At 42.0% G+C, this 23,921-nt stretch overlaps 1 protein-coding gene across 5 annotated transcripts in view; it reads left to right on the top strand.

Annotated features, from left to right (window-relative positions):
* Nucleotides 1–23,921, top strand: part of LOC142662116 (myosin-10-like) — a 428,074-nt gene that overhangs the window by 129,432 nt on the left and 274,721 nt on the right. The window contains exon 1 of one of the 5 annotated variants that reach the window (XM_075840062.1): nucleotides 5,826–5,936. The exons of the other annotated variants lie outside the window; for them this stretch is intronic. The gene's annotated coding sequence lies outside the window, so the exon portion shown is untranslated. Of the gene's footprint in view, nucleotides 1–5,825; nucleotides 5,937–23,921 lie in introns of those variants that run through there. 5 annotated transcript variants of the gene reach the window in all.

Raw genomic sequence — 23,921 nt, 5'->3', positions numbered from 1 at the left:
TCAAGGATAGCCAGACCTTTTCTCCTTTTATCAGCATGCTTTTTGATGCGGTCCACTGCTTGCAGACTAAGGCCGGATTTACACGAGCGTGTGTGTTTTGCGCGCGCAAAAAATGTGGCGTTTTGTGCGAGCAAAAGGTACTTAACAGCTCCGTGTGTCAGCCGCGTATGATGCGTGGATGCGTGATTTTTGCTCAGCCGCCTTCATTATGACACACTGTATGTTTGTAAACAGAAAAGCAGGTGGTGCTTTTCTGTTTTCATTCATACTTTTTACTACAGTTGCGCGAATCACGCTCGTCACACGGAAGTGCTTTCGTGTGCTGCGCGTGATTTTCACGCACCCATTGACTTCAATGGGTATGTGATGCACGAACAAGGCACAAATATCGGACATGTCCTGAGTTTTACGCAACGGACGCACGCTGCATGAAACTCACGGACAGTCTGCACGGCCCAATAGACTAACATAGGGCCGTGCGAGGCGCATGAAAATCACGCGCGTTGCACGGACGTATATCACGTTCGTCTAAATAAGCCCTTAGTCTGCTGCTGGTACCGGAGTCCCGGCTGGCACAGGGAGAGGAACTCAAGAATGCTGGCTGTACACGATGTAGAAGGGAGACGATGCAGTAGACTTACTTGTGTGATTATTGTACGAGAACTGCGCCCATAGTTCTCTAAAATGTGATTGGTCCTCTCCACTTGACAGCCTCAGGGGCCGCATGCGGCCCACGGGCTGCGTGCTTGAGACCCCTGCTCTAGATGTACTGTAGGTAGATGTGTAGGATCCTCTAAATCCTGCTGGATGAAATTTGCAGCTGCTCCGAAATCAAGTTAGGCAGAGGAGGAATGTGATGTCTCCAGAGATGGTGGTCACAGGAATAGATAATTTGGAAGAGGTTTTGATGCTTTTTGTCGCCCCCCCCCCCTAGTGTTGCCTCTCCAACCAACCCTAGGTGCTGGAGATTCACGGGTTCTGTGGACATTGGCGCACGAAATGACCCTTCAGCCCTAATTCAAACGAGCGTTTTCGGACCGCGATATACGGTTCGTTTGTTGGCCGCATTTCCTGGACCGAACACACTGCAGGGAGCTGGGCTTCTAGCATCATAGTTATCTATGACGCTAGGTGTCAATGCCTCGCTGCGGGAAAACTGTCCCATACTGCAATCATGTTTTCAGTACGGGACAGTAGTTCCGTGGAGAGACAGGGACACCTAGCGTCATAGATAACTATGATGCTAGGAACCCGGCTCCCTGTAGTATATTCGGTCCGGGAAATGCGGCCGATATACGGACCGTATATCACGGACCGAACATTCTCGTGTGAATTAGGCCTAAGACCGCAATATAGACCCAAACCAGAAAAGCATCTGCGCGGTTTCTCCTGCTCTGACAACTTCACTCTGTCTACCTGAATCAGTTCCTCAGGTAGCACAACAGGGTAAGGAAATAGTGGTCTCTGGGCCGAGGTTGCTAGTCTGTGAAACCGGCTCTCTAGTTGAACCTCCTGAGTGCTTTCCTGTATCCTCACATGGACCTGAGTGGCCAACAGGATGAGGGCATCCAAGGTAGAAGGAAGTTCGCGGGCTGCTAGCTCATCCTTGACGTGTGAGGACAGTCCCTGCCAAAAGATTGCCACCAATGCCTCATTCTTCTATTCCAACTCTGCTGCCAGGGTACGAAAAGAGGTGGTGTGCGGCAGAAGATGTTCGGCCTGGCACCTCGAACACGGCACGGGTCACCGTCATAGCGAGGAGGAAGAGGCAGTGAAACTGTGGATCCGGAACAAACAGTAGGAGTAACGGGCAGTGGAGGGGGGGACTGGAGGTGGAACAGGGAGTTGATGGTGGCAAGGGCTCTGGCCCAGATGAGACTGGAGGTGGTGGGTTGTGGCGGATGGTATCCGGGATGACAGGCGACCGCAGATGCGGAGTATTCCAGCTGGTGGGGCAAGGCACAGCTCAGGTAATATACAGGCTTGGGAACAAGGCACATAACGGGATACAGAATATAGGAGGCAGGACAAGGGAACACTGGGAGCAGGAATACACTAAGGGACCATTTGCACAGACATGGAAAACTACAACAACACTCAGGCAGAGAGTGGAAGGGTGGAGCCCTTCTTATAGTCCAGGATGGACAGGGTTTGATTAGGGAACTTTAAGCATGAGCGTGCGCTGGCCCTTTAAGACCGGAGCCGAGCGCGCGAACCTTAACAGTGAGAGCAGGACCAACCAGCAGCGAGTGCTGACGCCGGTAGGAAGCCAACGGAATATGGTCGCGGGCGTCGCCAGGTAAACGGCGGCGGTTCGTGACTACGGCCGTGACAGCAGCATCAGCTTCATTGGGTAGGCATTGTTTTTAAACCTTCTTGTTTTCCAACCAGGGGAGATAGAAGAGTTGGATTTGTTTTCAGAAGCACCTTGATTATCCCTGGGGAAACCACCAAACTGTTCGAGCTTTGTGGTCGCCATGTTACTATATTATGCCAATGAGATTTCAAAACTTGTATGTTAAAATGGCATACAAATGATATTCACTTCAACATAACATAAAAGTAAAGCAGCAAGGAAGTTTATTATTCCGCTGGTAAGGTGTAAGCCATAATGAATTGAACTGTACTTATTTTTGTAATATCTGCATTGGAGGCTCCGTTCTGAACACCAACAGAACTTGTGTTGGGTTACTACAGCTCTGCTCCTACTTAACTCAATGGGAGCAGAGCTGTAGTACTGGAGCACGGCTGCTATACAGTGGCTGGAGCATTTTGCTTCTGGCACCAACCACCTCATAACTTGCAGGGCCGGTGGCCGATGGCTGATCGGTGCGGGTTTCGGGTGTCAGACCTCTACCGATCATATACCGATGGCCTATTCTGTAGATAGGTCATCAGTATGAAAAACCGGCCATTGCCCAGACAACCCCATTAAGGCTGAACTCCATATTTATCATGTCAATCTGGGGCTTCAGAGCCAAACTACTGTGTGTGAAACAATTTTTTTAATGACAGCGTATTTTTCAATTTTTGCCTTGCTGCATTCCGGGAGCCATAACTTTTTTTTTTTTTTTCCGCTTAAGTTGCTGTGTGAGGTATTGTTATTGGCATTTCAGGGTGTATCACTTTTTGGTCTAACATTTTGCGATGAATTGAAATATTCACCTAAAAAAAAACTTCTGTACTTCTCCGAACACCTTAACTTATATTCACAATTTATTGTATGTATTTTCCCGATAACTGGGATATAGAATATATGTATTTATATACCTTTTATAAATTTTATTTAATACAGACTTTTTTTTAAAAAAAAATAATCGTGTTTATTCGTGGCGCGGATATTTTTTTTTGTTATAACAATTTATGAAAATGTATTTATTTTTGTCCCAATGCATTGATGCCTGTGCTTACATTTTTTTTTTCTACTTATTTTTTCCCCCAAGGTGACTTTTTTAAATTATTTCTTTATTATAAAGTATTGGAATGCTCACTGTACATATTCCAATGCGTTCGGGTATGTTCACACCCACTGATTTCAGACGTAATTCGGGCGCTTTACGCCTCGAATTACGCCTGAAAAAACGGCTCCATTACGCCTACAAACATCTGCCCATTGCTTTCAATGGGTTTTACGATGTTCTGTTCCCACGAGGTGTTATTTTACGCGTCGATGTCAAAAGACGGCGCGTAAAAAGACGCCCGCGTCAAAGAACTGCATGTCACTTCTTGGCACGTTTTTGGAGCCGTTTTTCATTGACTCCATTGAAAAACAGCTCAAATAATGTCCGTAAAATACGGCGCGAAAAACGCGAGTTGTTAAAAAACTTCTGAAAATCAGGAGCTGTTTTCAGGCGAAAAAAGGTCCGTAATTTCAGACGTATTTTGCAACTGCGTGTGAACATACACTTACTGTGTGTGAATTTATAACGGGATTACACGACAGCCCTGGGGGCCACTGAGGCTGACAATTAGATACAACAGAGATCTCTTCCTTGTGATGCTACAATCGCTGTTTACAGTCAAACGATGGGGATCCGCGTTTTCTCTTGACCCGTCCATTGCCATGGGTTGCTGGCCATTTATCTAATCTGCCATGCCCATAGGTGATCGCGTGGGCACAACCACTGTACCCCCTCAATCACAATGCGGTAAATGTACGGTGCTCGAAGATGATTACTAGCTTCCAGCACCATACATTTACAGTGGATGTCGCCAAGGGGTTTAATAATCCCTGCCACATAACAATGCCCGACCTGGCGTGTGTCCTGTTGATACATTTGTCGATTGCTTGCACAGTGCGACAGTATTAATAAATCTTCCCCTATATTTGTACAGTGATTCAGCTTGAAAATAATTATATATTGTAATTGTTCATAGCTCCTCTGTGCACTGACCGTTTCTTCAGGTTAGAATTGTTGTTTTAATGTTTCCATTAAAGGGGCTTTTCCATCCGAGACATTTAGGATAAATACACAGGATATGTCATATATGTCCGATAGATGCGGGTTCACCTCTGGGACCCGCAGCTATCTCTAGAGCGGGGCGCCCTAAACCCCGTTCTACTGCTCTGTGTTGTGGCTAAAGCGTGTGATTTCCGAACATGAATTATGAAAACAGCATAGCTCGCTGAGCTATGCTCTTTCCGTAACTCCCATGGTATTGAAACACCGTTACGAAAGCAGCATAGCATGCGAGTTACGCTTCTTCCGTAACTACTATTCAAGTCTTTGGGACTTAAGGAAACAGCGTAGCTCAGCGAGCTACGCTGTTTTCTTTTCCATCGTTGGACATCACACGATTCAGCCACAACACAGAGCGGTAGAACAGGGTTTAGGGGGCCCCGTTCTAGAGATAGGTTACGTGTCCCAGAGGTGGGACCCGCATCTATCGGACATATATGACATATCCTCTGGATATGCCAAATATGTAGCTGATAGGAAAACCCCTTTAACTAACAGTTAGAAGGGATCTTGGTGAGAAAATGGTGAGGAATTAAAGTATAAAGCAAATAAAAAGTTATATAACTTTTGATTATACGAATGCGCCATCTGCGTTAGGGATCCGTTCCGACGTTAGTCCTAACTGACACAAATGGAAACCAAAGGTTTCCATTTCCATTACCATTGATTTCAATGGTGACGGATCCGGTGCCAATATTTTCCGTTTGTCTCCATTATGCAAGGGTTCCGTCGACCACGCTATTGATACCATCAAAACGACGGAACCCTTGCACAATGGAGACAAACGGAAACCATTGGCACCGGATCCGTCGCCATTGAAACCAATGGTGATGGAAACGTAAAACTTTTGGTTTGTGTCAGTCAGGGCGCCATTCTGACAGAAAGCTTCTTCGGTACGGAGCCCTGACGCAGATGTGAATGAAGCCTTAGATGCACATAAAACTAGAATTCCCCTTTAGGTTAAACTTCTTATTAACATGGGATTAGTTTATTCGTAGACATATCTGTACAAAGTTGAATACATGTTCTGTAAAGATAACAGGAATGTGTCTGTGTTGAGTCCTCTTTTCTCTATCACAACTGAAAGCGAAATAAATTTAGAACGTTTTATCTGGCAGAAAGTAGTGGAACATAGTAACAGTTGGCTGTGCAATGAGGAAACATTTTACACCTTTGTCAGAATAGGTTAAACATGTCTCCAGCCCAACCCTTTGTCTCTATGTATGATGTTTGCTTCTGAGGTTTCAGCACATTACATGGGTGAGCAGTGCATTCCTGGCCCCTCCTTGCTCAATGACATCAGGGACTTTGCACCCCTCTCCTTCCGGACATGCACTGACAGTAGTGTGTTTGGATGCACAGCAGACTGCGGGACACATCCACCTTAACTGAGTTAACTACCTGCTCTGCCGCAGAGGGAATCTATTTCTTTTTTTTTTCTGGTTCTGCAGGAAAATACATATCACTTGAGTACAGGTATGATACTTATTCCACAGCTAGTCTAAAGATTTGGGATAAAGCTCCAGAGCCTATCATGCCTGTGATCCTGGCATTAAAGGGGCACCTGCAGGTTATGCCAACAGCTTGAAATTATTGGTTGTTTGTTGAGGTTATCTTTATAGGCTGGCTCTACTCACCATATAATCCTGGGGCACAGGTGTATTCATATTTACTCTTGTTACTAAGGGTAATTTGACATCAAGACAATAGCTATCCAAAATGTAGCTGTGATTAAGGCTTATTTTTTTATAGTGGTTACTCAAGATCTTTTCTGATAGAGAAGTTGGTCACTGTCGAGCTGCCCGCGGCAATATAGTATCAAGCCCAGACGCCTGACTAGTAGTTCCAGTAAATGTTGCTTGCTGACTCTTCTGGGATGTCTCGGATCTAGGGCGTTTTTGAATGAGGTGATGTACCTGCACATGAAAGCTTTACAAATGTATTGGCATGAGCATGTTTCCTTGGCACATTTTGTGAAAAAAAAAATCAACAAAAACAAAAGAGTGTAACTTAAGAATGTTTAACTTGCTGGAGAAGGAAATATTTTATTGTTTGATGGTAAAAGATTACAACTATTTAATACAATGGCTAAAGGTTATTTATGAAGTCCATAAAAATGAATCCTCATCTCAGGACTGTGCTTACTTGAAAGCCACTGGAATAGTTTGTAGATTTTTCTTACAAAGCTACGTGCTTGAACTGAGTTTTATTGCAATTTACATACGATGACGAAGAGTGGTAAAATAAGTATAAACCTGACTGTACAACTGCTGCTGGTTACATAGATAGTACGGTTGAAAAAATACATATGTCCATCAAGTTCAACCAAGGGATGGGCGGTATTATAGAACTTTGTTTTACCTCTATTGATTCAGAAGATGGTTTAGATTTTATTTATATATATAATTATAAGAAATATATCATTGCCTTCTCTGTAGCTCTTGGATTTAGTTTTGTCTATTGGTTCAGAAGCTGCGGTGGATTAAAATGTCACTGGATTGAGTCAATGTTGATCAAGTTGTTCGGACTGTAGCTGTTTAAATTTGAGGGGTGGTTAGCACTATTGCCTTGCAGTACTGGGGTCCTTTATTGAAATACAACCAAGGACAACATCTGCATGGAGTTTGTATGTTCTCCCGTGTTTGTGTAGGTATCCTGTGGATACTTTGGATTCCTCCCACACCCCAAAAACATACCGATTGGGAATTTAGAAAGTTAGACTGTGAGCCCCAGTGGAGACCGTAAGTAAGGACCTCTGTACAGCGCTGCGGAATATGTTGACGCTATATAAGTAACAGAAATACATTCTAGATATTTAGTTTAACCTGTTTAGAAACTCATGGAGACCACTAGGCGCTAGTACAAGTCTCAGTCAATATATTCCATACTGTTTAATATCTTTTAAACAGAGGAACTCTATTACTAGTCTTGGGAAATGTGTAGGTTATAGTTGATTTAATGCTTAGAGATAAAGCCACAGCTGTAGGGTGGGGCAGAATTGTGCGTGACTTTGTAGCTGAAAGTTCATAAAACGTATTACAAAGGCGTTTTCTTACAGTTTTAAAGTTCTTTTACCATTTTTAAATAAGCGGTTACAAGAATGAATGACTGCTTTTTTTTTTGCAGTTTATTGATTTCTGGTAAGAGTTTGAATGGGCAAACTTTGGGTTGGGTCCTGCAGTTTGTCAGTACCATAAAAGATATGTGCACTCTTGTAACCAACTTTTTTTTATTGCTCCAATGCATCAAAAAACAAAGCAACTGTGGAAATTGTCTTATTAAGAAATATTATTGGTTTGTGTATACAGCTCCTATGTGGACATATGTGTCTTTATGCTCACAGACTACAAACAAAGCTGTGTGTAACCTGATCCTGCAGAAATGTGCTTCTTCTATCTGCCTTTTTTTTCTAACCTTCAGACAGTAGAAGAGGGGGTTAGATGGAAGGGGGTGACACATGACTGCAGAATCAGACTACACAGGGTTTGTTTGATGATGTGTTAGGATCAAGACCATATGAAAGTTGCTTATTCTTTTTAATTTTGATTATTAACTGTTTTTAAAGTACACGGCCTGTAAAGTGGTTATCATCAATTTAACCTCTGTTCTGATTAAATTTCCCAGTGGATCCACCAGCTATTACCTGTAGGGGAAGATGTGGCTAGCCATGTATTCCTATGCAGGGAAATGTTAAGGCTATGTTCACACAGAGTTTTTTGCAGGCAGAAAATTCTGCCTCAAAATTTTGTCTGGAATTCCGTCTGTCAAAAAAAATTGTGTGAACTGGCCCTAAGATGTCAACTTGGGTACCAGAGCTTAATATAGTGTAAATAGCATGCCTTTATAACTGGTACATGTGTGAACCCTGCCTTATTGTGTGTTACTACTTCAAGTATCAGTTCTTGTGTATTAGCCACTTTATGAAAAACAGGAACGCAACTAGCCACTTGTACTTGGCATCTGCATATGGCAGGCCTAGGCATATCCAAGGAGTCAATGATAGGCCCTGTTCATATGACGGAGTGTGTATGCGTAATTTTTTTTAAAAAGGTATCGACATGCAGGATCGAGCTGTTACCAATCACATCTCAGTTCATAACTTGGATGTGATAGATTACATGTGGATCCTGCGTGTCTCACCCGTTGACACTGAACCCGTCAGTCCCGCGGACCTGACCTTTTCAGGTCTCAGGGCACGATACAACTGCTCTGTATACAGGATACAAAGCAGCTGTATCTCAAAAAGTAAAAATATTTTAATAAAAACTAAATAGAAAGTTGCGCCAATCACACTGATATACATTTTTATTTAAAAAAAAAAAGTTTTCAAAGGTGTACATTGTAAATTGTAAAGTGCTGCGTAATATGTTGGCGCTATATAAATAAAGATTATTATTATTATTATTATTATTATTATTATTACTACTACATATGAAGAGGGCCTTATTGCCATCCACTTTAAAAAGTCAAATTGACTCCTAGAGAGGTTTAACTGTCCCTTTTAGTGTACGTAATTGAAGGGGCACTACTTCATGAATTTTGAGGCAGATTTTGACCTGCCTGTGCTTCCTTGCCGTTATTTTCACTGCATTTTTCGTCAGCAGCCATTGAGCGCTGTGGCCAAAAAAACACAACCAAAAACACTTTTTCTGCCTCCCATTGATTTCAATGGGAGGTCAGAGGCGGAACCGTGGCAAGAAAGAACATGCCACTTTTTTTCCTGCGAGTGGCTAAAAAGCCACCACGGAAAAAAAACACCTTTGCCTCTCATTGAAATCAACGAGAGAAAGTTTCGGCCATTTTTCGGTGCTGATTTTGACGCTGTTTCCAAAAAACTCTGAACTGGCCCTAAGGTAGCAGGGTCAGATACTTTATTTTGTCCATGAGGGAACACAGGTGGAGAATGTCTCACAAGCATCGTGATAACAAACAAACAAGTTCCAGTCTGTTTAACTTGTCACAAAGCTTCTCTTCTTACTTTTGGTGGTTCCAGCACAATGGAGCAAGTTACAATATGCCTTTGGTGGAGTGTAAAGTGTTGGGAAAATATTGCTGGTCAGGGAAGGACAATGTTAAGACTTAATGCCAACTATAAGTGGAGTTCAGATTAGGATCTGATTTGTGTGTACTCGTTCTGAAAAAAGAGTAATGAGACCTGAATCCAAGCAAGCAGGCCGGGATTTGTTGTTTTACCATATAGAACTTCATATAGAACACCACCATAGGCTACGAGTACATGTAGATGGCTAAATTTCATACAATTTTATATACAAGATGCATCTGCAGCACCTTACATAATCATCCGAGTAGGATGTATTTTTTTTTAACAAATTGGCGTGCCCAGTTCAGCAATGTCATGAGTGAGCCCCTACTTTCCGGTAAGAGGTAAAAAAATGCCGAACACACAGTATAATGCCCCTACAGTGCCACGACTCAGTATAATGCCCCATAGCACCCTCTCACACAGTATATTATTTTCATAGTGCCCCCACACAGTAAAATGCCCCCATAGTGCCACCCCATACAATATAATGCCCCCATAGTGCCCCCTCACACAAAATTATTCCTCCATAGTGCCCTCACACCGCATAATGCCCCCTTAGTGCCCTTCACACAGTATCATGCCCTCATAGTGCCTCTCAACACAGTATAAAGCTCCCATAGTGCATCCTAAAACTAATAAAATAAACTCACCCTAGCCCTGTTCCCATGTCAAATGAGGGAGATACCTCAGCAGGTCTCATCTGGCCTCTGTAGTGTGTTGCTTGATGCAGGCAGGTACAATAACTTCACTGCATTGTGCCTGTCTGCGCAAAGCCGTTTATGGCAGGTATCACAGTGTGAATATTGCAGCAGGGAGCTGACGGCTCCATGATCCACCATTGTATTTTGAGCACTGCGTCCCGTCCTGTCTGTGGCAACCAGACGCCTGCTTCATCAGGCCTACTATAGAGAATGGCAGTTCAAATAATGCCGATGACTCCCTGCTCAGCCATAGTTTTCAACTGTATTTGCATCCTTCGGATGCGGGTACAGTCGAAAATATTGCCGCTGTCATGGTTTCTAAAGCAAGTACACGGTTTGCCCTATGTCCCGGCGACAGATCCCCTATAACGTGTTCACACTAATAAGCTATGTCTAATAAAACAACCATCATCTCATTATCTGGCACCTGGAAGTGGGGATTGTAGGGAAATTTTATTGTGATATACCCTGTCGCGACTGTGCGCCGAAGAATCTTCTGAGATACAAACTGAGATAAGTTTAGGTGTAGAGAAGCACAACTGAGAGCGGCTACAAGTAGTGTCTCATGTTTTGGAAGACCCAACGCGTCCACACCTTACACGGTTAGCACGTTGATTTCAATTTGAAATGTGTAATGCTCTATATCCCCTGTGGAAGCGCTGCAGAGCATTTAACCCCTTCCCCCTGCATGCATTCTGGGCTTTAATGGCCAAGCAATTTTGTCGTTTTTCCATCCTCATATTCAAAGAGCTACGGCGATACCAAATATGATGCCAACTCCGTACAAGGTCTTGATTAAAAATGTTGTCGGTTGTCGGTCACCTCCAGCCGGGACGCAATGTCTATTCACACTCCCGACACTTTGTTAAAGTTTGTGTGGGACTTAATCACTGCACAGCTTGATCTCGCGAGATCACGCTGTGAATGACAGCACAGCGTGATCTCGCTGTACTGTGTAAATTCCACACAAACTTTACCGAAGTGTCGGGAGTGTGAATAGACATCGCGTCCTGGCTGGAGGTGATGTCTATTCACTCTCAAGACACTTCAGTAAAGTTAATGTGGGTGTATGTGACAGCACAGCGTGATCTCGCGAGATCACGCTGTGCTGAGTACAAATAGACACGAATGGAGAGAAGTGTATGACGCTGATTGCTCAGCGTCATACACTTCTCTTTACAACGCCCACTTGGTCAAAAGTTAAAAAACGCCCAGTTGGGCATTAAGAAACTAATTAGCATAAATATAACATTGCTCATAACTTGCTCAAAAATTATCATTTTTCAAAATAAAAACCACTGTTGTTATCTACATTACAGCACCGATCAAATTATGTAGGAGATAGGGCACTTATAATGTGGTGACTCTTTAAGGCTACATTCACACGAACGTGGCCAACCTCGGACATGAAAAACTACAGTTTTTCATGTCCGAGGTGCACCCGTGCGGAACGCGTTATCACACATCTCCCATAGACTAGAGTCTACGGAGGGATGCCGTATTAAATAGGACATGTCCGATTTTTTTCACGGACACTTCACACGCCCCGTTGAAATAACGATCGTGTGAATGGCCCAATTAAAATAACGGCTGTCACATGGTCGTGATACACACTCGTCTGAATGAGCCCTAAGAGACTCAGGAGAAATGAAAAACTTAATTTCACTTTTTTTTTTTACACCTTTTATTATTACCCCTAGGGGACTTGAACCAGCGATCATCATTTTTACAGGCAGAGCTTAACAGAGGGACAGGCAGGGCTTAACAGAGGCAGAGTGAAGGCAGTCCTGGGGGCCTTCATTAGGCTCTTGGGCTGCCATGACAACCATTGTCACCCCTGATCTCGTTGCGGGTGGACGATGAGCAGTCGCAGGGGACTGTCCCCCTCTTTTCAATGCCTCAGTGATTGGCCGCAGCATTTTAGATGTTAAACAGCCAGAAACAGTGCGATTGCCAGCATATGGAGCGCGATAGCGTGCTCAATACATCCCCCTCGCACCAGTATCATACATTTCCCTGGGTACGCAAAGGGGTTAAAGGTGTTTTCCCATGAGGGAAATTTGTGATATATCCACAGGATATGTCAGATAGATGCGGGTCCCACCTCTGGGACCCGCACCTATCTCTATAACGGGGTCCGCTAAACCCTGTTCTAGCTTTTGTGCTCACGGTGACTCCCAAACACTTCCTGATTACATGGTCGGGAGTTACGGAAACTACGTAACTCGCTGAGCTACGCTGCTTCCGTAACTCCCATAAAACTGAACAGTAGTTACGGAAACAGCGTAGCTAGCATGCTTAGGCCCCATGCACACGACCATATTTTCATCCATCTGTAAATACTGTCTGTAAATACGGATTCATAGTCATCCGCAACTCATCCGCAAATATGGTCCGTAGTGCATCCGTAATGCATTCGTATATATGGATCCGCAAATAAGAAAACCACAAATGATGTGCAACAGCTGCAAACCTGGCATTGCCTAGCAACACTTCCTTGATTATGGGCGGCTACGGGCACAAATTCGTAGCCGTCCGTAATTACAGAAGTGCCCATAGAGCTCTATGGGGAGCAGGTGCTATAATTACGGACAAGAATAGGACATGCTATGCTGTATATTTTACGGATCATTTCTATGGAACGGACACACATCCATAAAAATACGGAAAGGTGTCCGTAGCCCATAGAAATGAATGGGTCCATAATTGCGGATGAAAAGTTCGGTAGTGTGCATGGGGCCTAAGAGTTGGCCTTGGTACAATGTCTGCAGTGCCTAGGACTTTGTACTCTTAAGCATTTGGCAAATATGGTAATTGTTTTTTTTTCTACTAGGCAGCTAAGTTTACACTGTGCGATTACCATCAACGGGCATAGTGCAGGGCCATCCTTAGTCTTTTTGGGGCCCAGGGCAAGAAATAATGGTGGGGCCCCTAATTCACTTCCCAAAAATCTATGTGTCACTCCAGCCCATGGCACTTTTTTTTACTTATCTTGTCTTTAGTGACTCACCACTCTTCCCTTCACAGATACTGCTTGTGTGCCCTACATTTATTCTCTTTAGGCGCCAGACGAGCGCAGTGATCGCATCGGATGACGTTTCCTCTCTGTGTAATATAATGTGATCTGTGCGGACTCATCACACATGATAGGATCAGATGTTATAGGATTAGATACAGGGCCCAGCAGAAGCAGACATACCCTGAGTCGGGTCCTCTGCACCTCAGGTAGCAGCATTGGGTACTGACGCCATTCAGCGTCAGGATGCTATCTGCACTGCACATACAACAACCTGCTGCTGAACGGTATCAGGACCCAGCACTGCACCTGAAGCTGAAGGGGACCCAACTTCGGAGCATAAAGGGTAATTATATGGAGATGGAGGCGGCATCTGTCTGTCTACGTTTTTTCGCGTAGGGCTGTAATAGGCTACAGACAGCCAAATTAATTATTAGTTAGACAGCATTTCTTGAATTATACTGGCAACTGCTACTATCTCCCCTGTCTTTCCAATCTCAAGCAGTAGAAAAGATAGAGTTTACACCGAGGAAGTTTTCCAAGTACGTCTACAAAAGACCTTCAGGGCTAATAGTTATCAGTCCAGACTGAAACTATTACATTCTGTAGAGCATACCCACCATCGTAATATTCATACTATGTACGTTAGCAAGAGTTCTCATATATATCAATATATTTTACTATATGTTTGTTCCAGCCATATTTTTTTATACATTGCATTAAAGGTCCCCGTTGAGGCCCAGATTTCTATCCTGACTTTCTATGGCAACAAATAGGCTCAGGCTGAGTTTTCTTGAGGCCATAAGGAGATTGTTCAAGGCAAATATTCAATATTCGCTCATATATCCAGCAAAATTAAAAATCTTCCACGAAGGAACTATGATTTTTTTAAATCCGCAATGGGGACGGATTACTCGCTAAAGGGTTTTAAATAGGTTGCTATGACTATGGGCGCTTAGTGAGGGGCCGGCAGCATTGGCTGAACTTTAAACTTTTTTATTTTTTGTGTTTCTTACCATTATTATTGGCTAGGGTCCCCTAGTGTTGTCCTAATTTATCTACCTTTGTTTGCATGGGGGAGAGATGGTAGAAGGAGATGATAGATAGAGTTTTCTGGTGCACAGGTAGTTGGTGCATTATCGAGCTATGTGTACGGTCTTTGGGGAGGGTGTTGGTGGGCGCTGGGGAGACAGAGCGAGGATCTTTTCTTTTTTTCCTCTGTTGGCCATTTATAAAGAAGAACCATGCTGCTGAAAATAGTGTCATAAAACATTAAGGGGCCGCTGCAAAAATAAAGAGGTACGCTATCTTTAATTTAATTAGGTATTACCTCCCTGCCATTATATGTCTTCAGGAGACCCATTTGGTCAAAGATAAAATTAGCAGCTTTCAGAAAGCCTGGATAGCCCAGTCTTCCCATTCGGTATATACGTCTTTTTCCAGGGGAGTCTCTGTTTTAGTACATAGGAAATTAGACGCTGAGGTTTATGACACCCTTATCGATACCGAAGAAAGTATATCATAATTTATGGTTGTTTTGATGGAGTAACCTGTGTTCTTGCAGCAGTATACATCCACCCCTTTTCGTCATGCGTGATCAAGATATTTGATGTCAAAAACAAAATGCCACTTCTTAATAATTGGAGATTTCAATGAAGTCATGGTTGCAGAGTTAGACCGATTCAGGACAAATCCAATAATATCACATAGGTCAGCAACTAAGTTGATAGGTTTAACATCTGAATTGGGCTGGCTTGATATATGGCGGATGAGGAACCCCCATGCTAAGAAATTTTCATGCTTTACAAGTTCTAGGGAGGTGAAGTTAAGAATTGGCTTTACCTTCATTAATGAACTAATGTTAAAGTATATAAAGTGTCTTATGAACCTCGTGGGTTCTCAGACCACGCTCCTCTTATGGTCGAACTTGATCGGAGCCGGAGACCGGTTAGTAAGGTATATAAGATTTTTCCATCAGTCTTGGTGAAATTTCCATTCCACAAGATAGATAATGAATTGTCAGTGTTTCTGAAAGCCAACTCGGTTTGCCCGGATTCAGCGATATTATGGGATACCCTAAAAGAATTCATTAGGGGAATTGTTTTTAAAAAACAAAATATTAAGAAAATGCAGTATATTCAGAGATTTTATTAACCCCTTAACGACTGGCGTATAGTCTTTTTACGTCGGCTGTTTAGGGTAGTTCTTCTGAAGTGCTGCCTTTTCACGTCGGCACTTCAGAAGAACTTTTCCCGCATCATGCGGGGTGCTGCTGAAGCCCGGGCTCTTGCTAACAGCCTCGGGCTTCAGGGCAACGATTGGACACCACTAGCGGTGGTCTCCGATCATATTCAACCCCTCAGATGCCGCGGTCAATAGCGAGCGCCGCATCTGAGTGGTTTTGGAGGGAGGGGGCTCCCTCTCTCAGCCCACTAGCACCCCGTGTTCATTGCGGGGTGCTGATGGTTTATATGGCAGCCTGGGGGCCTAACAAAGGCCCCCAGGTCTGCCTTTAGTAATTGCCTGTAAGGCCAGAGGCATGGCCTTACAGATGGCTGTCAGTTTTACACTGACAGGCAATAATACACTGCAATACAGAAGTATTGCAGTGTATAATAATAGCGATCAAAAGTTTGCACAGTAACGACACCTAGTGGGACTAAAAAAAAAGTAAATAAAAAAAGTTTAATAAAATTTGAAATAAATAAATAAATGTCCCAAGTAAAAAAAACTATTAAAAACCCACTTTTTCCCCTTACAAAGTACTTTATTATGTAAAAAGTTACCCATCCATAACGAACCTATTTATCAAATTATTACATTATTTAACCAGCACGGTGAACGCTGTAAAAATATAATAAAAAAGCAACGCCAGAATTGCTGTTTTCTGTTCATCCTGCCTTCAAAAGAATTTGATAAAAAGTGATCGAGCAGTTGCATGTACACCAAAATGGCATCAATAAAAACGACAAGTCGTCTCGCAAAAAAAAAGCCCTCATAGAGCTGCATCTGTCAAAAAATAAAAAAGTTATGACTCTTAAAATATGACGACACAAAAGCAAATAATTTTGAAAAGAAAGTGTTTTTACTGTGTAAAAGTAGGAAAACATAAAAAAATCTTTATAAATTTGGTATCACCGCAATCGTAACGACCTGCATAAAGTTATTATATTATTTATATCACACAAGTAAATGGCGTAAAATTATGATGCAAAAAAATTGGCTACATTTCTATTTTTTTTACAGTACCCCACTAAAAAAGTTATTAAAAAGTTAATCAATAAATTATATGTATCCCAAAATTGTGCTATTATGAAATACAACTTGTCCCGCAAAAAAAAAGTCCTTGCACCGCTATGTCAACGGAAAAATAAAAAAGTTATAACTCATTGAATGCGATGATGAAAAAACGTAAAAAATTGCTTGGGGTTAAAAAACAACTAGAGGACGCAGAAAGGCAGTATGTAGATAATCCTTCAGAAGCTACTGATTCTCAATGGAAAGTCTCCCAAATAAAATATGAAAACTTGATACAGGAGGAAGCACAATCAGAAATCTTTTTGAGTTGTAAACAATACTATTTTTAATCTAGTAAAATCAAGTAAATTTTTGGCCCATATTGTAAGTAACCAACGGCGTTCTAATTCTGTTTCCACCATTAAGAACACAAAGGGGCAACTTGTTCACGACACTAGGGAAGTAGTAGAAGAATTCAGAGGATTCTATCAAGACCTGTACCGCTATAGGTTAAAAGACTCTGAGGATAGCGTAGATAGTTATCTGGGTAACATGGAATTTCCTAATATTGATAACGAACAAAGATCAATGTTACTACTGTCACGGTTTGTCGGTATGTGGACCCACTAGGCCGCACCACCATAGCAGGGAGGCAGCTGGCCAAACCGAGCACCCAATTAATACAAAGTCCAGCACAAGGGTACCTGAATAGTCCAGACAGTGGCAGAGGCTTTAGCACAGATGGGGCTGGATGTGGCAGGTTGCGCCAGACATGGCAGATGACAGCAGGTGCAGCAGGTTGCGCCAGACATGGCAGATTGCAGCAGGTTGCACCAGACGTGGCGGATGACATTAGGGGGGGCAGGTTGCGCCAGATGTGGAGGACGGCAGTAGATGCAGCAGGACACGACTTCAACACTAGACAGGCTCAGGAACAGAGCACGGCACGAGATACAGGTTGCAGGGCACGAGAATACTGGAAACAGGATAACACTGAGGGACCATTTGCAAAGACTAACATGGGAATTACTAGGCAGGGAGTGAAAGGGGCAGGGCCCCTTAAATAGTCCAGAGTGATTGGGGCTAATTTAAAATATAATTCATGTGTGTGGGACAGTGCGGAGCGGAAGTGAGTGCTAGTGTCTCCTAGGAAGGAGATGCAGGCCAGCACTCACAGATCAATGGCCGCGGCCCCCGTGGGGTGAGTAGGAACGGCTGTCCGTGGCCATGGACGCTACAACTTTCACCCAATAACATCGGGTGAATTGAGACATTGAGTGTGTCCTTGCTGGAAACGTCAAGTAACAAAGCTGTTGGGGTAGACTGATTTCCATTTGAACTATATAAGTTATACCATGAAAGGTAGAGGAAAGTGAGACAGCACTACCAAATGAGTGAAAAAAGTCATCCTGTTTAATTCCACATGCAGAATCATTTTTTTTCACTCATTTGGTATTGTTGTCTCACTTTCCTCTACCTATATTGAAGGGTCATTAGACTATGACCTAGGAGGCGTGCACCCACCCTAGTTGTGTGTCCAGTGCTATACCTATCTATTATACCATGAAAAATGTATCCCTATTCTAGTGGAAACAGCACATTTTTCCTATGTTAGAGGTTGGCTTCCCGAATCTATGGAGGCCACAGAAATTATTGTTATCCCTAAGAAAGATAAGGACGCCCTCTTGCCAGAATCGTACCGGCCTATTTCACTGTTGATTGCTGACGTCAAGGTTTTGGCCGGCAGACTGATGAAGGTAATGAATAGTATAATTCACCCGGACCAGACCAGGTTTATGCCGGGCAGGGTTATGGTAAAGAATGTCCATGCCGAGTCTTTGCTAATTTACAATACAGGAAAGTTTACGCTAAGAAGGGTGCTATACTCCCAATCAATGCTATGAAAGCTTTTGATACAGTGGAATGGCGTTTTCTTTTTAGGATTTTGGGTTGTTTTGGTATCGGGGAAACATTCATAAATTGGATTAAATTACTGTATAGGCAACCACAGGCCAGAGTAGGTACTGAACGGCCAGAAATCAGATTTTACTTAGAAAGGGGAATGTGGCAAGGTTGTCCTCTACTTACTTTAGTTATTGAGGTTTTGGCAATGAAGATAAGAACTTCTGAGAATAGATATAGTGGGTTTCAAATGGGTAATAAGGTTGATAAAATCTCGTTATACGCAGACTATGTTCTTCAGTTTATAGGGGATTTATCTTCGGTCGACCATGTAATTCAGTTATACCAAGTATTTGGTGAGCGGGCTGGCCTTCAAATCGATTGTCAAAAATCTAGTTTGTTAAATATCTTGGTCGAGGTTAAACTCTATCAGATTTCCTCCTTGAACTCTGTTGAGGTGTTTGAATATTTAGGCGTAAAATTTCTAGGGACCCTGCTGACTGCATTACATTGAATATAATTCCTCTGTTCGTATCTTTGAGGGGGAAAGTTAAAGCATGGAATAAGTTACCATTGACCAGAGCTGTAAAAATTGCAGTGATCAAATTATATTTTTTTAACCTAAAATATAATTTTTTTTCCTCCAACTGCCCGATTTGGTTACTGGGAATTTTTTTTAAAACTCTAGAAGCTATCGCTAATGACCTAATTTGGAACTGGAAAAAAAACCGCATTAAAAACTCTGTTCTTACCCTACAGGTAACCAAAGGGGGCTTTGCCCTACCTGATTAGAGGAAGTACTTTTTAGCTTCTCCGTTCCAACAATTCTGGGACTGGGGGGCCCTGGGGGCTAATACATTTTTGTTGAAAACACTATAGGACAAATGGTCTAATATATTTGAAGTCCTAGAAGCCGGGGCTCTGAATTCCCCTTATTTGGGACCTGGGCCTATACAGTGAAGGAAATAAGTATTTGATCCTTTGCTGATTTTGTAAGTTTGCCCACTGTCAAAGTCATGAACAGTCTAGAATTTTTAGGCTAGGTTAATTTTACCAGTGAGAGATAGATTATCTATAAAAAAAAAAAAAGAAAATCACATAGTCTAAATTATATATATTTATTTGCATTGTGCACAGAGAAATAAGTATTTGATCCCTACCAACCATTGAGTGCAGCCTCCTCCAGAGCAGTTACATGCTCCAAATCAACTTGGTGCCTGCATTAAAGACAGCTGTCTTAAATGGTCACCTGTATAAAAGACTCCTGTCCACAGACTCAATTAATCAGTCTGACTCTAACCTCTACAACATGGGCAAGACCAAAGAGCTTTCTAAGGATGTCAGGGACAAGATCATAGACCTGCACAAGGCTGGAATGGGCTACAAAACCATAAGTAAGACGCTGGGTGAGAAGGAGACAACTGTTGGTGCAATAGTAAGAAAATGGAAGACATACAAAATGACTGTCAATCGACATCGATCTGGGGCTCCATGCAAAATCTCACCTCGTGGGGTATCCTTGATCCTGAGGAAGGTGAGAGCTCAGCCGAAAACTACACGGGGGGAACTTGTTAATGATCTCAAGGCAGCTGGGACCACAGTCACCAAGAAACCCATTGGTAACACATTACGCCGTAATGGATTAAAAGCATGCAGTTCCCGCAAGGTCCCCCTGCTCAAGAAGGCACATGTACAGGCCCGTCTAAAGTTTGCAAATTAACATCTGGATGATTCTGAGAGTGATTGGGAGAAGGTGCTGTGGTCAGATGAGACTAAAATTGAGCTCTTTGTCATTAACTCAACTCGCCGTGTTTGGAGGAAGAGAAATGCTGCCTATGACCCAAAGAACACCGTCCCCACTGTTAAGCATGGAGGTGGAAACCTTATGTTTTGGGGGTGTTTCTCTGCTAAGGGCACAGGACTACTTCACTACATCAATGGGAGAATGGATGGAGCCATGTACCGTCAAATCCTGAGTGACAACCTCCTTCCCTCCACCAGGACATTAAAAATGGCTCGTGGCTGGGTCTTCCAGCACGACAATGACCCGAAACATACAGCCAAGGCAACAAAGGAGTGGCTCAAAAAGAAGCACATTAAGGTCATGGAGTGGCCTAGCCAGTCTCCAGACCTTAATCCCATCGACATCTTATGGAGGGAGCTGAAGATCCGAGTTGCCAAGCGACAGCCTCGAAATCGTAATGATTTACAGATGATCTGCAAAGAGGAGTGGGCCAAAATTCCATCTAACGTGTGCAAACCTCATCATCAACTACAAAAAATGTCTTACTGCTGTGCTTGCCAACAAGGGTTTTGCCACCAAGTATTAAGTCTTGTTTGCCCAAGGGATCAAATACTTATTTCTCTGTGCACAATGCAAATAAATATATATAATTTTGACAATGTGATTTTCTTTTTTTTTTTTTATATATAATCTATCTCTCACTGGTAAAATTAACCTAGCCGAAAAATTCTAGACTGTTCATGTCTTTGACAGTGGGCAAACTTACAAAATCAGCAAGGGATCAAATACTTATTTCCTTCACTGTATATGATAACCTGCAGCGGGTCTGGGATGCTGTTAAACTCATTGAAAAAATTAATACCTTTATTGAAATCACTCCTCTATGGGACAATAGGAATATTAGTGAGTTTGATGGCCTCCCGGACTCTTTCTTTTGGACAAAGCATCACATCACAAGGATATCACATTTATTTAATAATGCACAACTAAATACTTTTACAGAACTTCAGAGACTTTACAAGATCCCTGATTATGTTCAGATATTTTCAAATAAAACGTTCCTATTTGGCTATTAAATATAAATCACAGTTTTTTCTTACACTTTTTAAGTATTAGTATGTATAAAAAGTAAGAAAGGACATTTGTCCTCACTATATGACAAAATATTTTTAGGGGATAAAGAAAATCATATTAAATCACAAAGAAAATGGTATAAGGATCTTGGGATTAGGATTGACTGGGGGTTAGTTTATAAACATATCGGAGAAGCATTATTAAATTATGATAACCGATTTTATTTGTTTTATGATCAATCATAGATCATTTATTATACACCGAATCTCTTAAAGGTTATGGGGTTAAGGAATAACGATAATTGTCAGATATGTGGTATACATCAAGCGGATCTCATCCACTTGTTGTGGCGTTGTCCCAAGCTACAGAGATACTCGAGTGGAGAAGCAGCATCTATTTCTAAATTAAGTTGAAAATGTAACCGATTCTATTTATTCTTGGCATCTCTGGTCTTAGGAAAGACTGATTGTTGTAGCAAACTAGTTAGAAAGATTTTGTTTCTGTCAAGATTGGTTATGATTTATAAATGGATCTCAAAACATTTCGAATGGGAAGTAGAATGGCACCATAAGGTGAATAGAGTAATTATTTTGGAAAGATCATATTACTTGACGCTAAGTAAAGGGAAAGGGGAATTTTTTTTTTTTATATAAGATCTAGAACAGATGAACAGTGGAATTATCTCCCGAACAGAAAAATACATTAAAGCTGGTTTAAAATATGTTAGTAGCTCTTTGAGGAGCATTTTTTTTTTAGTATTCAAAGTTTTTTGTGATTCTCATTTGATGAAATTGGGAACAAGCATGCGATTTGGATACATATATGGTATGTAAAGGGCTTGTAAAATAGTAGGTCCTTCTCCAATGGTGCCACAGATATGGCCATGTGATTCCTCTTATACATATATAATGCGATCTCTTTTCACCCCCTCCCCAAAAAAGAGTTTGGTGTGAGGGATCTGAATCCTCCGTAAGAACATCTAGTAGATTCTTTCATTTAAAGAGGCTCTGTCACCACATTATAAGTGCCCTATCTCCTATATAAGGAGATCGGCGCTATAATGTAGGTGACAGTAATGCTTTTTATTTAGAAAAACTATCTATTTTAAACCTCTTTATGAGCGATTTTTAGCTTTATGCTATTTTCTTAATGCCCAAGTGGGCGTGTTTTTACTTTAGACAAAGTGGGCGTTGTACAGAGGAGTGTATGACGCTGACCAATCAGCGTCATACACTTCTCTCCATTCATTTACATTGCACTAGCGATATAGTTATATCGCTATGTGCAGCCACATACACAAACACTAACATTACTGCAGTGTCCTAATCATGAATATACATTACCTCCAGCCAGGATGCCCTGTGTATTCAGAATCCTGACACGTCTGTAGCGTCTCTGTGAGGTTTACAGCAAGGCAAACGTAATCTCGCGAGATTACGATGTAACCTGTCATTTCAAACAAGATTACGTTTGCCTTGCTGGAATCTCACAGAAAAGATTCAGAAGTGGTCAGGATTTTGAATAAACATCACGTTCCGGCTGGTAGTGATGTATATTCATTATCGGGACACTACAGTAATGTTAGTGTTTGTGTATGTAGCTGTACATAACGATATAACTATATCGCTAGTGCAGTGTAAATGAATGTAGAGAAATGTTTATTCCGCTGATTGGTCAGCGTCATACACTCCTCTGTACAACGCCCACTTGGTCTAAAGTAAAAACACGCCCACTTGGGCATTTAGAAACTCATTAGCATAAAGCTAAAATTCGCTCATAAAGTGGTTTAAAATAGATTGTTTTTCTAAATAAAAAGCATTACTGTCACCTACATTATAGCGCCCATCTCCTTATGTAGGAGATAGGGCACTTATAATGTGGTGACAGAGCCTCTTTAAAGTGATCAATCACCATAATATATCCTCTTTAAAGTAAGAGATTAGTGGTAATATGTCACGTTATGCAGTGCTTCTTCACTGAGAAATAAGTAACATAAAAGAACCAAAAATATTTGCTGGACTGGCAAATCTTATGTATAAGCCAATGTAGTATGTGTGTCCCTGGAATGAGCCGGGAGGCGCAGTATTGTTTGACTGAGCTGCAGTACAGCAAGCAAGGCCAAGGAAAGTAAACAGACTGGAATCCGGCCCATTGTTATGTGGGTTGGATTGTAAAGCTACAGTAGTTGTCCTACATGCCAAGCTCTGTATAATTCTTTGTTCCACCAAGCTTTTGTAAACGTCTTCTTCTTAACGTTATTTTTATGGACATATTCTATTAGGTATAATTAAATAACGGAGTTTGTGCATTTTGTCTTTTGTAGAATTCATGGGAATAAATAGTTGGGAGATATCGTACTGATCTGTAGTTTATTCTCCAGGAAATAAAAACATTGCTGGTGAGGAAGGAATACCGCTGTCATGAAAATACTGTACTCCCTTTGTTTTATGTTCACCACATTGGGAGCTGCAAAAAAGGCTTCATTCAGATGCAAATGTTGTGTTAAATCCCAGCCTTCAGCAGATGACCCTGAGGGTATGTTCACACGCTTAACCAAAAACGTCTGAAAATACGGAGCTGTTTTCAAGGGAAAACCGCTCCTGATTTTTAAGCGTTTTTTAATCAAACTCGCGTTTTTGACGGCCGCTTTTGGAGCTGTTTTTCTATAGAATCAATGAAAAACCGCTCCAAAAATGTCCCAAGAAGTGACATGCACTTCTTTTTCGCGGGCGTCTTTTTACAT

The sequence above is a fragment of the Rhinoderma darwinii genome, chromosome 10 (genome assembly GCF_050947455.1).
Source record: "Rhinoderma darwinii isolate aRhiDar2 chromosome 10, aRhiDar2.hap1, whole genome shotgun sequence".
In the NCBI taxonomy this organism is placed as follows: Eukaryota; Metazoa; Chordata; class Amphibia; order Anura; family Rhinodermatidae; genus Rhinoderma; species Rhinoderma darwinii.
Note: the sequence above shows the minus strand (reverse complement) of the source record. Positions and strands in the feature narration are given on the sequence as shown.